The 19,003-nt window shown below is 37.9% G+C and overlaps 1 long non-coding RNA gene across 1 annotated transcript; it reads left to right on the top strand.

The window, feature by feature from the left end:
- Positions 1-2,720: 2,720 nt before the first annotated feature.
- Positions 2,721-18,716, top strand: LOC137482579 (uncharacterized). Its single transcript, XR_011004164.1, has 4 exons — positions 2,721-2,842; positions 4,724-4,792; positions 18,185-18,267; positions 18,638-18,716. It is a non-coding gene; the product is annotated as an uncharacterized lncRNA (long non-coding RNA).
- The last annotated feature ends 287 nt before the right edge of the window (positions 18,717-19,003 follow it).

Below are 19,003 nucleotides of genomic sequence, written 5' to 3' on the forward strand. Positions count from 1 at the left end.
TATCAGGAAATTAATCACTATAAAAAGGAAATTAAGAAAACGAAAAAAAATCTTCCTAGAAATCTTGAAATTGCCTTGTTTTAATCAGTTCTTCATCAGAATTCTTTATATTTTCTAATTTATTGCCAACATGAAGATTCAGTTTTTTTCCTAACTTGACCACAAAAGCCCCTGCTTGGCCTCTCTGAAATCAGAAACTTTACTTCATCTACTAGAACCTGCTTTTTTTTTTAGGAAAGAATAATATGATTTTAGTTGTTTTAATTACCTCTGCTGAGCTTCAGTAGCTCTAGCAAGGTTAGCAAATGTGTAGATGTAATGGGCCTGTAAAAACATTCCCTGTTTCTTTGAGACTTGGTGATTATTTTTCTTTGTCTTCTGAATTAACCAAGTAATGATTAATGTTTGCCTGATAAGTCTTACATAAAAGTGAGACATTAATTTTATCTTTATCACTATAAAGCTGTCTAATGTCATGAATGGCTGCAAGAAGTCTGAAATGATTAAATAATTTTGAGAGAAGGCTAACCTTTTTATCTAAAAAAAGAAGTCAAGACTATTTTAATTATTTCCTCTTCTTCTAGCAGATACGTGAACTGCAGCTGAGATTTATGTAGTTTACATTTTTTCTGAGTTTCAATGGCCCAAAGGGGGCTGCTTTTCTTTTTGAATAGTTAAAGCATACCTTTCATCAATCTTTTTCTGCCATTCCAGGACACCTCTGCATGTTGTCCAATTTACACATTTCAAGGTGGAACAGGGGAACCATGTACCAAGAAATCCCTTGCTTTGAGAATACTCCTGAAATACCATTTGTGCTCCACTGTTTACCTGGGCAGCCTAAGAACACCCCATGATCACAGCCTTTCTTAGATAAAGTAATTTTCTTTGGGTGAATGTTTTATGAGCACAATAATATTCACATCTTGCCACTGGTTAATTCAGTAGAAGAGTGACCCCATATTTTGAATATTATTCACAGGCATCCATTCAAACTCACAGTGGGAATCTTCAGAAGCACAAATGGAAGGTAAGTCTCAAATTGTTTTTGACTTCCAGGAGGACTGAGACTCCTTGTGGCTCAGAACATCTTCCATAACCAATAAAATACCAAGCTAAAAACTGCACTGCAGTGAGGTTGACTTATGCTGAAGATAAGACAATGTTTCTGAGTTTATTGAAGCTATTGTTTTGGGTAGTTTTATAGCTTAACCTTCAGAAAGTGTTATTAACACCATATCCTTTAAGATTACAGGGAGAAGAAATTTATCTAAAAGATAAAATGCCTGATAAGTAATGAAAAGAAAATGCAGGTTTTATATCAAGTTCAAGATTTAATACATACAAATGTGAACTGCCTTGATATGCTTATTGTAGTGTCTGCACTAGGACATATTTGCAGAGGAGAGGGTGCAAAGGCAGAGGAGGTTTCCCCATGAGCAATGCCCTGTGAGGTACCTGACCCAGGCACATGGTGGGGGTCTAGCTGTGCAGTTCCCCCTGTCTCTAATGTACACTGAAGCTGCATCCAGTCTTAGTATCCTTCCACACATCCTTAATCGTGGTATTTCAGTTTATTGTACACTAATTAGATAGACCTGTTGGTTGAAGGAGAAGAATCAACACCCCGTAATTACTTCATTGTAAAATGTAATGAGCTTTGGAACCTGGCTTACTGTAAAAATTGCAGCATAATAAATAGAGCACGGTTTTCCAACTATAAACCAGCAGTGAATTCTGTTAGTGTATTTCTTCATGAAACATGTTTATGTGATAGTCTTCCAATTTTATGGCTGAAGTTTATCACCATAAGGTGCATTTCATGACAGCCAAATAACTACATTCAGTTAGACTTGTCACCATGTGCCTTCAGTATCAAGACACATGCTGATTGTATCAAATAGTGTTGACTGTCTTTGGCTGCAAATAGAAAAGATGATTACACTGTTCTCTTTAGATGTGATGTAATATTATTCACCTCACTAAAAACTGAAGGTCAAGGTTGTCTAAGAACATGAGAAAGATCATCAATTGAAAGCTTCATAATGTGATGATAATGCACTAAGAGAGAGAGCAGTAGTTTTACATTAATATTTCTGTGATTTCTTCTGTACAAGGCAGTGCACAGCCTACAAACTAAGCAAGTGACTACTGATACATTTATAGAGAAAACAGAACAATTCCAGGAATTCTGATGCTACCATATTTTGCAGTCACTTATTTATCTCACAAAGGTCAGTAAAAACAGTTTACACTCTTGTATGAAATTCCAGCAAAGGATTAACACATTATCAATGTATTTATGCCAGAATGTCATTATCATCTCCCTGAGCCTGTGAGAAAGTTTGAGTAAAATAAGGGGTCATGATGGAATCTAGTGAAGCAGTTTTAAGGAAAAAGAGTTTGCTCAGGATCATAGCCAAGCCTTGTAAAAGCACTGGCAGCACAGTTTGCATTGAATGTGGGTAATGGAAATGCTTGAACCTCATTCCAGTAGTAAACACAGAATATATTGCACACCATGGTGCACACTGTGGAATTTGAATGGAAGTAGCTTTAAGGGGAGGCTGATTTCTGTCAGCTGCACCTCAAGCAAGCAGAGCATCACTGGATGAGAGGCAAGTGGAAGGCAGAGTGTGGAATCACAGTGTGCCCCTTACCGGAGCCTGGTGTGGGGATGGCTCTGGCTGCCATGGCAACCACAAGAGGAGCTCCCGCTCTTTCCCTCAGCTGGAGACACTTGGTCCCCTGCTGCCTTGTCGCCTGTGGCCCTGTGGCAGCCAGACACTCACCCCACCTATCTGAAAAGAGCAGAGATCCAGGAGAGACAAACTGATCTCTGGTGGGTTTTCAGCTCCCCCCCACTAGCATGTGACAATAGGAAAATTCAGAAGATAAACACAGCTTTTATATTGACAAAATAATCATAAAGAATTAGAGCATAATCTGTTTGGAAAAGACAGTTAAGTCTAATTTAGGACTGCATACAGAAGTATTTTTATGGTAGACATTGAATGGCAAAGGAGGGCAGGCATTTTCATCCTTAAAATGTGTCATTGTAATCTTTAACCTTAATTTCTCTCATTTAGGACCCCCAGTACAAGGATAACATATAATCTACCTAAATAATCTTAATCTAATAATACTGATCTATATTCTTAACATCAACCACACCTTAGTGTGTTTTAGTTTAGGAAAACACGTAGAGCCTGGAATAATGACAAAAGTTGAAATGATCTTATCTAGAAAATGTTGTATTCAGGGATTAATTTCAATGAGGTTTTAATATAGATTTTATTGCTTTAATTTTAATTTTTCTGTTTTGTTAAATGAGAGTTGTCCCTTAAGAACACATTTAGAAAGAGAAACAAATAATCTTACTAAATAATTTTGATAAAATGTCACCCATGGCGGTGCTGAAATTTTGGTTGGTAGATGTTTCAAAAGATCAAATAATATACTGGCATGATCATCCAGGTTTTCCTTTCAATAAGCAAAGGAAAGTATAAGGAGACATCACAGAAGTTTTAAAAGAGGGAGAGAGAGAGAGAGAGAAAGTAAATGATACAGCGAGAAAAGTGAAATTGAAGTAATTGACAGAAGGGAAGTAAGAAGTAGAGGAGCTGCCAAGCGAGTAATGAGGTAGAGCCACAAAGACATGGGCGGGTGGCTCTCAGCTAGCAGCTACTGGTGCTGCTCAGAGCACCTCTTGCCCCATCCCCATGCCAGGGGATCTCTATTGGGTGCCTGTTGATTCTTGCCCTTAAATTCCTAATCAGACAGAGATTCCTTCTTCAGATCAGTCAACACCAAGATCTGCATTGTGGCATCAGTGTTCTGGCACAGTGATTTTAGAAATGTGAGCTCATAGTACTGCAGCTGAAGTCAGTGGCTCCTGCAGATGCTCAACTGTCTCATCCCCTATCCTTTTCCTTTTCCCTGTACCTGCTCCTGCAAGGTGCTCTGAGAGATCAGTCTCAGTGAAAGAGAAGTGAAAAGCTGCAAACACATTGTGGCTTCCATACCTCCTGTCCTGCTGCTGTACCTGTCTATGTCTGGGCACCAAGACATGGTCAGGGACATATTTTGTCCTTGGCATCCCTTCAGAGAGATGCAAGCTGGATTACTCATGTGGATAGAGTGGCAATATCAGTCCTCTAAATAGTTACAAGGGAGAGTTTGAGTCTCTCATATATTTAAACCATTATATTTAAATATGAAACATCTATTTTTCTTATAGCAAAAGTGTTCCATGCGGGCTTTTTTTTATCCCCACAAAGGGATCAGAGTTCAATTTTGTATAAAAATATCTGGTGATCAGAAAGTGTCTGTTTTGTCTTTTTAAACTGAAAACAAAGGAAGACTGCATGGAAATTAAAAAAAACCCCAAACACTGCTATTAAGCTTTATTACTAATAACTCTATGCATAATAATCAGTATTTTGTCCTCCTGATTGTCTTTTCCTATCCTTCAGTTTTCAAAGGGCCTAAGTCAGACTATGCAGTCCTTATTACTGAACATGCATAATGCTGTCTTCTAAATTCCCTGTAACTATTCAAATAGGAGTTTGAAAAGACAAATTGTCTATCACTCCAAAGTCTTAAAACAAAACAAAAGGCACCATATTGCCACTTTAGGGACACATTTGTTGCCTGCTGTTGCTATTATATATGTCATTTCAGTCCTGCAGTTAGCCATAAACTGCATCTTTTCTTTTTCCAGAGAGAAATAAGAGATGCCTGAAGGGAAGCAAGAATGGAAAGCATCCTTAAAATGACTGATTTACAATTGGTAAGAAGACACAATATGAAAATTATAGCTTTCTGAGTGTGTCACATGCCAAGTTTGTGCAATGCTCTTGCTTTAAAAGCTGCCCCACAGGCCAGCGTGATGGCTCAGAGGACAGCATGGCACACGTGCAGCTGTGTGACAGGAAGAGACCTCAGGTCATGGTCCCAGGACAGGCAAGAAGCTCCTCTCAGGGGATGAGCTCATGGGACACCTCTACTGCAGAGGCTGCTGCACATAACCCCCTGCACAAAAGAGAGTATGCAGCAACCTACCTTTCTGCAGCACATCTGAGAGTGGAATGGAAACAATAATGAAGGCCCCAAAAACATCAACTGAGAGGAAAAAAAGGCCCATGTGATTCAAACCAGCATCTTAGCATAAAATCCTACCCAAGTTCTAGTGAGTAAATGAAAACCAAGGTCTATTTTATGTGACTGTGGAAAACAAATATACAGAATGCTATTTTTAGGCTCCTGGGATTTAGGAATCTGATGTTAGTTAATCTGCTTTAGCTCCTGTGCAGCTTGGTCTCTAATTTAGGCTGGTAAATAGGATCCGCTGCTGCAGTCTCTACACTGCAGGGTGGTGCTCTAGAGCATCTACCTTTACTTTATCTGCAAGGTGGAAGAGGAATGTGGGCATTTTGGGGTGTACGAGTTGCATGCCTGTTCTTTGCCTTTTTACACTCAAAGTCAATAATGAATAGGAGAAGTGCTGATTCATTTTGCATTTTAAGCAAAAAGCATGTACATCATGTAATTTTGGAGGGAACTTGGCCAGTCCCAGGGCTAGTATGATGTCAGGCTCAAACACCTTCAGCGAAGTAGAGATGGGTGCCATGAGTCTGTATCTGAAACTTACTCAGTTTATGTCTTAATCTAGTATTTAATAAAAATCCTGCTACTTCCTACTAGCATAAACAATTCAGGTTTGTGCTGGACTATCACATCTATTATTTATTGAAGTGCTTATTCTCCATAATTTCAAAAACTCCTTTTCAACACTTTTTGTATTTTTGCTGTCTGGATTTTGCTGTAACATGGGATTCCATATTTTTCCTTCATCTTTTGTGAAAAAGTACTTCACTTTGTTTCCTGTTTGTTACCTGGTAATTTTATTCCACGCCTGCTCATTCTGATCTTATCAGAAACAGAAATGATTCTTTGGCAGTGTTGTTCTCCAGTCACTCAGGACTGCAAAATCTTTTCTATGACTTTCATGCTCGCCTCTAGGATTAGCTACTTTGAATAAAGCAGAATCATCTGCATCTTTATTCATTCCATGAATGGTTTGAAAATAATTTATGTATAGTACAGATCTCACATGTAGCCTTTTTCCACTGGGCATCTGTAATTTATTCCTGATATTTTTTTAGATATTAATATTTAATTTGACATTAATCCATGAGAGGATCTTCCCTCTTATCAAGTAATAAAATCTAGTACTCCAAATATATATAGATTTTCTTTATTTAAAAATCTGTTATTCTATAGGGAGCTCCTGAAGTATGGAGCTAGCTGCACCAGTGTCTCCAAGAAGCAAATTTGGCTTATTATAGCTCTAAGTGAGCTACTCCACAGAGCTTTACTAATAAGTTGCACAGTGATTATCACTCTGGTGTTCTTATTTCCCCATCACATGCTGGGATGGTTGTTTAAAAGTCTTGTGAACTTGTTTTGAAAAATGATCCTTGTTGCAGTAACCCAAGTGTATAAAACAGGGTGATATTAGAGTTTGTGTGTCTCCAGCTTTAATTTGTATTTAATAACCTAGTTTTTGTTAAGTATATTAAATTTAGTTGACTTTTAAAAGAGCACCCACTGAGTTTTATGCACATGCAAATTGTATGTCTGTTTGCTATAGAATTAAACCCTCAATTATAATGACAATAAAGATGTAGTTATAGTTTTAATAATCAATTATCAAATAAGTATCCTGCTTAGTACTTGAGATTAAGTTACTGATTAAATATTCCCTTATATGGGAGCTTCAGGAACTGGTTCCTTAAAGAGATTGATCCTCAAACCCAAAGAAAGACTACCTAGATGCAGATTTATACTTAAAAAAACAGATAAAAGAATTTGCTCTGATATTGGCACTTTTGCCACAATAAAAAATAGCAGGTCTGTGTCAAGATTCCTACCTGTATCAATGATAATTTAATTTGCACCTGGAAGTCAACTGTAAATGAGAATTCAGTGTTACTTTTTGAACTGTTCATGAGCAGTTCTATTGTTTGAGACAAATATCTTCAATTTCTCCATGGGCAAAGTGGAAATAACAGATAGGTACTACCTATAGATATGGTAAAAATGCTCGAAGGCATGAAATTGAAAGAGATAAACACAAAATACCACTGGTCTGAGACGTAACTGTGATTGAACAAAAAGCTTAAGGGATAGGAAATCAAAATAGCTAAACTATTTTTCTGGCCTTATTGCTAATTGGCTGGTGATCTTGGGTAGTGTCAGGTAGGAATTGCATATGAGACCTTCTTAACAGGGTGTTGAACTGCACACCCCAGTGCTTTGTACTCTTCTCATCCTGCATCTAGGCTTATAGCATGTTTTAGTGAAGTACTTAAATGGGAAGTTTGTTCACTATTTGACATTTTGAGCTAGTTTATTTCAGTACATTGTCAGAATTAAACCTCCAATGTTTTCTCATTTTTGTGTGCTGTTCAGAGCATCAATGTTTGCCTTGTTGTTTTCCCCCTAGGAAAATTGCCTTGTCTACTAATTTGAATGTTTTAGCCTTTTAATCTACATGGATTTTAATGAAAATTCCTTTGACTGTTAGTTCACAGATTTTCCTTGCATTAAAAAGAGCCTGAGGTTTTTTCCATTGAAGTAATTTTCCTAATATGGTGAGAAAATGCCAGCATCTAGAAGTAGTGACTTAAAAAGAATGAATTACTATTTGAATTAAAATAAGACAGGATACTAATTCTGATTTTACAAAACATTTCTAAACAGTAGTGCTAAAACCCAGTAAATCTAAGAAGTCACATAAAATATTAGACTACAGACTATACAGAAATCAAGAATACATGTAGAGGTTTCAGATTCCTGGAGAGAACAATAATTTAGAGGGCAAAATCTAGCATCTGGATTTGATAGAGCAATGGTTTGGAAGTAGGAAGATGGAGTTACTGATTTTGGAGAGGAATTACAGGAAGCAGCAAACAAGCATTTCTTGTAGGTTTATCTCATTTAAAAAAAAGTCACATCTGACAAAGAGAGCTTGCCTTGCCTCGGTTCTGGAGCCTTCAGTTTAACAGGTCCTTCCAGACCTTGCACTTCTTGGTGCATAATTTGAATTGTACTGTCTAAAGAGGTCGCTGAAAGTCTTTCTTTCTCCCCACTAGCACTTTGTTATCCTTCTCTATAAGTATGAAACACTTATATTAAGAAAATAAAAGGTTAAAAAATATTAGAAGTGGACAGTGCCTTTCTACTTCCCAGAAAGGCACAGACTTAGTCATTCAAGCATTTGAAACTCTGCAAGAAAAACCTCACAGGTCTGAAGGTATTGGCAAAGGACTTACTTATGGTTCCTCTTCTCCTCCTGATAGCACTTAGCAAGAATCGTATTTTCCAAAGCCTTCTGACCTGCCCATGGCTCTCTGTTTTACTGAAAGCGCTTGTCAGTATGCAGGACGTATGTAAGTGAACAGGGACATCATTAATTACTGTAGCTTCACTTCAGGTTTCACAGATGCTGATGTCCTGGAACTTCTGCCCTGCTGCTGACTCAGACTTCTCCAGACATACGAAATTTGTCCTACTTTACCTTCTGTAAAACCTTCTGTCTCAAAGTTTAAGCATATCCTGAACATTTGGAAAAAATGAATGCTAAGGTGGGAATGTTTTTATGAAGATCCACAATCACCACCATCCTGTGGGGATAATTGAGTCTATGGGCAGAGAAAGATCCATTCTAGAGAATTCCCCACTTCTTTTGTGTGACTGAGAGATAAAACAAATAGCACCCAGGTTTCTGACTTTTTTTATAATTTCCATCTCCTTTTTGTCACTATGATTGCTATGAAACAATAAATGTTTCAAAATGCTACAGAGAAGGGGTAAACTAAAGATTTTCTGACCTAAAGACTGGGCAGAAAGAGAACAAAAGAAAAAGGACAAATAGTAATATTTAAGAATTCAAAGTTTCAGTTTTAAACAAACCACCTGCTTTACCTAAGAAGGCAAAATATTCCTTTTGAAATTTTTGATGTTGAGAACAAGCACATCATTTCAATTTGTGGGAAAGAGGATGCAAACATAAAATTCTAAGTAGAACTGTGTCAATTCTGAATCATCATGGGTAAGAAGAAATGATAGTTCTGTAATACACACTTACTTGTGCAACAGAAAGTGGCGTTTTTTCTTGTGATTGTATTTAATATTGAGGCTATATTCTGATTTTATTGAAGTAACTGAGTGTCATTATATAATGGATATATCCCCCCAATCTCTAGACCCTGGAACAGAGAGTAGGCAAAATCAATTATGTATCTGCTTTCTTCTACAGCAGCCTGTACATCTTTGTTATTTTGGCAGCATCAAATACGTATAGCAGATGCCATCTCCTGGCAATATCGTTTTTGGAAAGTAGTACTAATCTTACACAGCTTACCTGAAAGAGCTGATTTTTGACAATTTTAGAAATATGCTTAATGTGAAAGCAAACTGTTATGTCCTTGGAGTTTCACCAAAAGCAGTGACAGTTCAGGGACATTAGTTAAACATTCTGATTTTCACTTGACAGTTCCTAATGGTCTTGTAGTAAACAACTGTATAAAAGTTTAAACATGTATGACATACATTTAAATACATATTTTAAAAATTTTAGAGTTCTTAAAATGACAAAGTTTGCAGGTAGGTTTTTTTTTTTCTTTAACAACCTGATACAGCTGGAAAGAGAACAAGCTTTAGGATTCAAGAGGGGGTTTGTAAGCTTATCTTCAAATTCTTGTCTAATTATATACAGAAGAAATAGGACTCGAAGTGTAATAATTTTAAAGAGATACATGTCTTGACTAGCAGAGAAATCTAGTACAGTAACATGGAAAAAAAAAGCCAGAGTTCAAGTGGGTAAAATCCAAACCAGTCTGATTTGACTTGGACGTATTTAGAATATTTTATTGCATTTCATGAATAATTATTGAATTTCAGAAGCATCTCTAAGTGGCAAACAAATATGATAAGGCCACACAACAAGCTCATGGAAATGAGGTTCTGACACGCAGTGATCTGCTTTATTACACCAACAGATTGCCTGGCGCTCAGCAGAGCATCTCCATGGGGTCTGTGGCCCTGCTGCTTTCACAAAGCTGAAGCAAAAACAATAGTGGTGAATGTTCCAACTAACTGTAATCTGTTTTCATTTTGTATTTCCAAGTCCTTTTGGACTTAGTGATGTTAAAGTAAGGAACTAAGAGTTGATGTCTCTATGCTCTATTTCTCTGTTTGTACCATCCTGTGTTTTGTGAATTCTGATACAGACATATTCATATAAGACACCAAACTGGTAAAAGTAAGGAGGTCAGAAATTGGCTTCAAAGTGGTCTTAAGATGTCAGAGACACTGGGGCTTCAGGAAAAAAAGGAACTGGTAGAAAAAATCTGACACTGTGTACCAGATCAACATTACTACAGTTTAGACAAGGAGGAAACTAAAAGCTGCACACATTTTAGGATGGTGAGTTTAATCTTGCTGAAGATTCTCCAGTGTATTTAATGGAACACATTGCTATTGTTTCTTCTGTTAAAGGATAAGAAAGTAGGTGATGAAAACATTTTGATGCTCAAAGAGTATACTACATAATTTGCAGTCAATTAATTCCATGGCCTAGCAAATGAGCATTTTGCTCATTGTTGTCAGGCATGGAAGTTGCAGTCAAACACTGAAGCCATAACAGTTAAAGGGCATCAAGGAGTAGGGTGCCTTTCTGGACAGCAAAACTGGATGGGAAAACAAAAATCCTCTGACAGCTGGGCAGTCCTACCCCTACATGTGCTTTGCTACAGGGCAGCATAAAACTCTGGTGATCCATACTTGAAGCAGGGTGAGTCTCTCCCTTGGAGAATTGTAGTAACAATCACAACTGGTCCAAATCATGGCATGAAAAGGCTTGGGGTCTTTGGAGCAGACCCATCCATGTGGAATATCATATTAATGTAGAGTAAATATATATCTGTGAGGTACCTCTAGACCCAGGCAATCCTGTGCATTCATGTTTATAGCAAGCAGAAAACTGTGTCTCAGATGCTGCAGCTGGAATTGTTTATACTATGTTTTAGTAATGAAGCCAACAAAGTGCTGCTTACCAAAATCATACCTTTTGCAGTGGTCTTAGAAATTCTCAAAAATTTATAGTGTTTTTTTTTGTAGGACTTTATTTTGCTTGATTTTTCTGTCATTCTGCTCAGACATTTTTGGCAATGTTTTGCTGATGCAGCTGTATGGGGAGCAGAGTCCCATTCAGGGGCTGGTTTTGCCATTGTTGCCTATACGGGAGCTGAGAGCCCGTCTCTCTGGAGCATCCCAGCTTAGCTGAGTACCTCCCACCTCTCACCAAGTTTATGATCTTGGTAGGGCAGAGACTGTTTCCATAGCCCTAATTGCTCGCTTTGCAAGGCTCCTTGTTACAAGTGTTTTTGCGCTCACTGAGGCATGTGAATCAAACTTGTCTGTGTTTTCTTCAGCCCCATAAACAGTGCTTGTTACAATATGGGCTGTTTGCCTGATTATTCAGAAGTCTAATCATCGTAGGCTTCATTCTAGCAGCACTCACACTGAGCTTGTTTTGCAAAGCCCCTCTCACTGCTTCCATTATCATTTTAGTATTATGGAATTCTTTCACATCGTACTGTTTTCAGAAAAGGAGTGGGGCAAAAAAAAAAAAAATCAGAAAAAGCCGACACCACAGAAACAGCTTTGCACAGCACAGTACAGTACTGTTTTCCAAGTCATGCCCAGAGCTACTACTACTTGTTTTGCTCTATGGGAAAAAAGACTGTTTCCCTTTGGTAATTCTCATCTGCCCAGTCCTGAGCCTCATTGTAATCTCTTTTTCCCTGTTTAAGTAATTATTCTCTGGCTCTTAATTCCAAAAGTAAAATCAAATAATAAAACCTGGAAATTGCTGGCATTGATGTAGGGAGAATATAAACCAGCTATGTTTTCCTCCTGGAGGTTTTAACTTGAAAAACTGGAGCGTAACTGTTGTCATTGTCTGAAACTTCTGTAGCGGCTGGTAATTTACATTAATTAAGTATGCAAATAGATAACATAAACAACAAATTGGCCTCAGCGTTAACAGTTTTCCTCCCACATTTTGAGACAAGCAAAGTGGTATAATGGTATGGAAGGGATCTAATTCATCCTAATTCTGATCTTCCTCTGGGACCAGAAGGAATCCAGCTGGGCTGCTGGTGCTGTCAGTAATTTTGACACATGGAAGATTTTGGTTTTAATGTAATTTCAGATAAAGACTGCTTGACTTTTTTTTTAGCAACATTTACAGCAAAACAAAATGTGATGAGAATTAGGGTATTGTTGGTCAATCACATCACCTCAAACATGCAGAATTCCTGTTTTGTAAGTGGAAACAGAACTTTATAATTTTTAGGAGGCATCAGATTAGTGCAAATTATTTCTAGATAGTGTTCAAGAATTTTGGTTGCAGTTTTTACTGCTGTGAAAGGACTGTTTTGTTGGAGCTCTGGAAATTAGTACTTAGGGTTATTGATCCATTTTCTCTCTGGCCGTGATAGAGAATGTGTGTCAGAAAGAATTTATAGCAACAATATTCATTTATCTTTAGACATACTCTTCTTTTACAGCTAAACAAAATGAATAAAGAATGTATTCATATTCAGACATCTATGTGCATTCCCCGCAGTTCCCCCTATAGATCACTTCTTCCTTTATGTTTCATCCATTTTTCTCTCCCAGAAGGAGGGATGCCACAACCTGCCTCAGTCCCGAAGTCCTGGCTTACTTCCCCAGCTGCCCCATATTGTCTCACAGGCCATTTGTTCTGGTCTCACGCGTTGCTCATCTTTCAGTCATGTCATGCATGCTGTTCGCTAATTGCATGGTGGCTAACTAATCTGGGACTCTCACTCATTTGGGGCGGGGGGGAGCACTTCTGCTCTGCTCACAGGCCTCTGCAGCATCCCTGGTAGTGTAACTGTGGGTAAAGGACTGAGCTGTGTTTCATCAGAAGCTTAAATTTTTTGACTAATGAATTTTCTTTGCAGATCTATTTCTACAACTTTGCAATGCTTAACATTGCTCTTGTCTTCATACCCATACACATTTGCTGCATATAAATAAATGGTTGTAGAGCAGAACCATGCACTGCTGCTCTCATTGCTTCCTCACCTGCAGATCACTCCCAGTTTTATGTATTTGAAGTGAGGTTTGCTTATTTTGACTGGCTGCATCATTCATGTGGTTTTGTATTTTCTAAGTGGAAGTGAGACCTAAGTGCAAATTCTGCATTCTGAGGTAAGAATGCTCCTCTGTGCTTTGCCAGTACCTTTGTTCATCAGGGCACTGGCAGAAGCCAGTAGAAAACAAACCCAGATAAAAGCATATTCAGTAGTTAAAAAATCATCATAGGTATTGGCTTGGCTCCATTCACAGCCTTTTAACTTCAAATAGGAGATGGAAATGTCTCATATTTAAAAAAGAATTAAAAACAAAAATAAACACAGCTGTATTCCGTGGCCTTTATTTGATGAAATTATTTACAGTTGCAAATATCCTAAGCCTTTTATTATTAAACTTTGCTATTTTGGAGACTGATAATTTTCCTTACATAGCTTTCTGCTCGACAAAAACACAATAGAATAATTTGATCCCATATGCTATCAGGACAAAATAGGGACTTCTCTAATAATAATTCAAGACTATTCTTCAGAGTTTTCAGGTTACAAGATGTGAGGACAAATGCAAGTAAATTACTTTAACACTGCTTTGGATTTGTGTAATTTTGGTAAGTTACATATGAGCACTACAGACTCCAACAATCCTGTCACAGACTAGAGTTTTTAAAGATCAATCCTAGAGAATTTCTGTGTGACCACTGCACAAAAAAAAGTATTCTTAAATAATCAGCTATGTTATAATTTCACGTCAAAACTGAAGACATAGTGAATTTGCTATGATTGCACTGCAGCAAGAACTACCAGAAGAGTCAGGCAGCAGGCTGGATTTCAAGGAATTAAATTTCAGCAGAGTGTCATACTCATATTTTCTTGCTTTAATCTAAGCTTGTTTGAAGTGATGATATCTGGAGAGAAAGACCTTGACTTCTGATTCTGAAGCAAAGTCAGTGTCATTGAAGTGCAGACTCAAGTGATAGGGCAGGCACGAGCTTCTTCAGAGAGGAAAGAGCTAAGGAGTGTCTGCCATTAGGGACAGGCAATTCCTAAGCCTGGCAGGCTGAACTATTTGTGGTTGTCTAGTAGCATATAAGGGCAGCTAAGCTCTGTGAAAGATGGAAGGAATATGGCCATAGACTTATTTTTCCTTTGGATAGATTAGGAAAATAGCTGTGCATAAACCTGACAGGGTCTATACATATGAGATGCCATTTCTGCTTAACCTCAGACTCCCACAGCTTGGATCCTAGTTAATTGTATCATGGTCTATTTGGACCATCTTCTAGGCAGGGTCCATGGGGAGCACTGCTGGGGCATGCATTATTGTTTGTGCAGAAGGTACTGAAATACAAGTCTTGATCCAAAGTGATCTGGTCCAAATCCTACCTCTTCCAAATACTGTGTGGTGGTGACCACAGGGCTTTGAATAATCTGGTCCTCCTAAAGGAAAACTGGTTCTGTGTCCAGTGAACCACAATGACCTCCTAAATAAATGATGCAGTAGAAAACTCAGTGTTGAACTGTACCATGCATACTGGCCTTGAAGGTTTTACACTATTCCAGGCCACTTTTAATAAGAATAATAGACTGTGTTTTTAAAAAAAGAATTGGCATGCATGTATTTGACAGCTATCTTCACAGGAAATATTAAATCTCTGTATTAAAAAAAAAAAAAAAGAAAGAAAATATTCTTTAAAGACATCCTGTGCTTTAATCCATCTTGGCTTTGTGAAATCTTAAAGATTGCAGTGGAGTATCTGAAGTCTTTGGTGAGGTGTAATGAAATCTTTATGCTGAGGTAACTTTCTTCCTTAATAGCATGGTGGGAGAGAATCCATTACGTTTTAAATCTGTCTTTGTCTCTGTGGAGACATTTATTTTAAAGTAACATTTTAATCATGGCTTCAGCCTGTGGGGAAAAAAGAAGATACCCAGAGCTGAATAATGCATGTCCAACTACCAAAGGGGATGCTCTATTAACTCTGATTTACATATGACTGATTGTTTAAATTTGTAATATCACCATTCAGATGGCATTTTGGAAAGGTGAAGACCTCGTTTAGGGCAACCATAATTCAAGGAGTAAATGAATATAGTTTAATAAACATTATTTGAATATATACATTGTCAAAATAAGGCTGACCCCCACCACAATTGCTTTTAAAATAAATTAGTTTCTAAAATCTTTTTCCTACCACTTGAGCTTAGAAATTATTTGTCTGGCTGTTTTTTACTGTGCCTATTTTTATGGACCCTTGGCAATTTTAGGGCCAGAAATAACATATATCAGCAGAGAATGTGAATTTAACAAACGTCATTATAGGCATGCATTTCTGCTACCCATTTTCTTTCCAGAATCAAATAGTTCTGCTCAGTTCAGTTTGGCCACTTGTCTTCAGATAATAGATCTATGAAGAGTGTTCCTTGATTCATTTTTCAGTGGTCTCTCCTGGCTTTTCAGGGCTGTGTGCATAGGAGGAGACATTTTGCCATTCTGGCAGCATTTGTGCATCGATAGTGGGGTATGCTGTAGTTGGAGAACACCTGGTTAAAGGCTTCTCCCTCACTGGACTGGCACTGCCTTCAGTGACAGCCCTTCAGCTCCAAGCCCTGAGCTGCCCACTCCTGCCTTTGAGAGTAATTGTGCCATCCAGTGCCACTTGTGCTGGGCAGAGGCACTAACAGTGCCACAGGCACACATAACCTAATATCTTATTCAGAATGCTTGCACAGTAATCTCAAAGAGAATACTTTCAGGATTTTTTTACGAGCTAGAAGCAGTGAACACTGTTATAAATGCTAGCATATAACACTCAGAGAGGAATAATTGCAGCACATAGTTACTTATGTTAATACTATCACATTATCTTGTGATAGCTGTGCAATTAAATGAGTCACCACTACGCCAAAATCTCATTTGTCTCCAAGCACTCCACAAATATGCTGCATTCACTGTCTGTGCTTCGGTCTGATAGCTTTTTAGTCACTGCATTCTCTTTGTGTTTGGAGAACAACAGAGCTGTGGAGCCTTTGAAAAGATGAAGCATGCTGTTAGAGATTTAGTAATAGAAGGATATTAATCTAATGAGTGGTTTTCCCAAAATGTATTTAAGAAGATACTTTTCTGAGTGATATTTATGCAGCAATATCTGAACCTTAAAAGAGTGTTTTAAGAACAAAAACAATGTTGTGACACAACAGTCTGTATCCTATTTATCCTCCACTCCGACTACAGCCTGTGTACTCCATATTCCACTGAAGCAAATCCCATTGGCACTGGTTTTAATTTTCAGATATTCCCAATAATATATGCAGAATTTTTGTGCTGAGCAATACTGGAACATCCCAAAAGTTAGCAAATATTCCACTTGAAGAGTGGTCAGTTCTTGGTTTTTGGTAGGAAAAGAAAAGTAACCTAGCAAACAGATAGGAAAAAGCTCATTGATGTTTGGGGAAGCACATTTTATACAACAAACATGATTTGTCCCTTTTCTGTTACAGATTTTTGCTGAAGAGATTATATCCTGAATGGGGAAGGAAACTGATAGAAAATCATTCCTTTTCCTTGCAGAGAGTCTCTTCTGTTTCTTTTCCTAATTAAAATCTGCAGTCTGATTTTTGGGTACTTGAAGATGCTTCTCTGGTCTGAAAATACAACTAGGTCTAAATGTGGGTAGAAATTACTCAGCTTCCACCTAAATCATTGTGGAACTAGAACATTGCCTCAGTGCAAGCGAGAGCTAAGTACAGGCACAACAGCTCCTCTCCTGGTTGCTGTAGCAGCTCAGAAACGAACTGAGGAAAAACAAAGAAAAACTGAGTTAAGCAGCCCTTGAGAAAATGTTCCCTGTGGCCTCAGGACACCGTTCTGTTATGGCCAGATGCTGTTAAGGTTTAAGAAAACAGAAATCAGGAGTGGTACATTTATACCCCAGAGTTTAATTGTGACCTTTCATATTTAGGCAATATTTTTTCGCAGCCCAGGATTTAAATACAGTACAGAGAGACACTCCTCAATGTGACATCAAGTATCGTTCTTCCCCTGAAGAAATAAATGTGAATGATGAAAGCAGGAATGTGGAAATAAAAGTGTTACTTCCACACTTATAATGCCAGCTAGCACTTGTTACCAAACTTGTGAAAATAACACGATTTACTGTAATAGTTTACACTTGACTAGTGAGGTATAAAATATCTTTATCTTATAGCCATATAAACTATGGTTAAATTAGGCTGAAGAGACACACAGAGCAGTGCCCACAAAAGGATTAGGAGTACAAAAGCATTACAAATACAAGAGGCAGAAGCAGAACATCCTGTTCAAAATAAATGTTGAATGGAATGGAAATGAAAGGAATTAAACTAAAAAAAAAAAGGATGAAGCAGTTCACCTCTTGCGTAAATCTTAATCTGGAAGAGAAGTTGATTTAGGCTGAGGCTATACAAACCCCTTACTTCCCTGCAGCATTTTGACAGATAATAAAACAGGGACTCTAAATGTGAGAATGGTACGAGATAATGTGATTAGTCTGATCACTCAGATTTTTACTAAAACAACAAAAGCTTTGATTCAAGTAGTATCATTGTATTTGTATGCTCTCACCTATCTAATTATTTACATTGAATACCAGAAATTTTCAAGGCTTGTTTTGCTGTATTTTCATATCAGGATTACTCAGAAATCTGAGGTGAGAGTATTTTCTATCCTTGTGTTTGAGAGAGATAGAGATATCAAACTTTCCTTTCCGGGTGTGGGAATTAGAGTTTCAAAAATAAAAATAACAAGCCAAACAGCTGAAAACAGCCTGAGCTGAAAAAGCATCTCAACTGAATTACACTTTTCCCATTTCCCTGATGTGATAAACCTTACACTCTTAAAAGATCTGTCTTTTAAATGGAAAATCAAATGGAAAACCTCAGTGCTTTACGTTTTTTTATACTTCATGAAATATTGAACAAAAAAGAGGTCATAAGGCATTTTGTTGACTTTATAGGTCTCATGAGACTTCTTCAGGCTCTCTTCTTGTTTGCTGCTGTACATCTGGAGTGAGAGTCATGCAGAGACAAGATGGCAGATGTAAGTTGCTCTTGGAGATGTAATACATTTTCATCCACAGCTTGCACGACAAACACTTCCTTTCCTGTTTCCACCAGAAGGATAAAAAAAAACTTTGGGCCATGCTCTTACCCCCAGAAACCAAATTATTTTTTCCAGAAGTTCCAGCATGACTGGGCTTTCCTCCTATAAATTGAAATGTGCAGTTTCCTTTTGTTGGATTAAAAAAAAAAAAAAATTAGTTACTACCACGGGGAAAAAAAAGTTTCACATTTTCTCCTAAAATTATTTAATGTTGTAATTGGATGTCTAAAGAAAGACTAAGCCATGGGAAAAATGAATGTAAGTAAGACTTAGTGTGCACTAAAATTAAAGAAGTCTATGTCTATAGCAACAGCAACCAAATTACTCAGGAAACGTGGCCACGGTGAGTTTGGGAGGGGCAGAAAAAAGTTGTAATCCTTCCTGACGTGGGAGCGGCTCACCGCTCCCTGGCCAGCGCCGGCTCTTCCCAAATCGTGCCACCGGGTGCCGCTGCAGGAGAGAAAAAGGAAATGTTCCCCGGCCTCGGCCACGGCCAGGGACGTTCATTGTCACGATTCCGCCCAGCTGAAATAGCGTTTCCCCTCCTAGTACACATGCTGCCTTCTTGTATTCAACTTCTACACCATGAGTTTTTAATTTTACTGCTCTTGAAAGTTATTGAGGGGAGAAAATAATGTTGTAAAATCTGTGTGTGCCTCACATTCAGCAGAAG

This window comes from Anomalospiza imberbis, chromosome 1 (assembly GCF_031753505.1).
Source record: "Anomalospiza imberbis isolate Cuckoo-Finch-1a 21T00152 chromosome 1, ASM3175350v1, whole genome shotgun sequence".
Lineage (NCBI taxonomy): Eukaryota > Metazoa > Chordata > Aves > Passeriformes > Viduidae > Anomalospiza > Anomalospiza imberbis.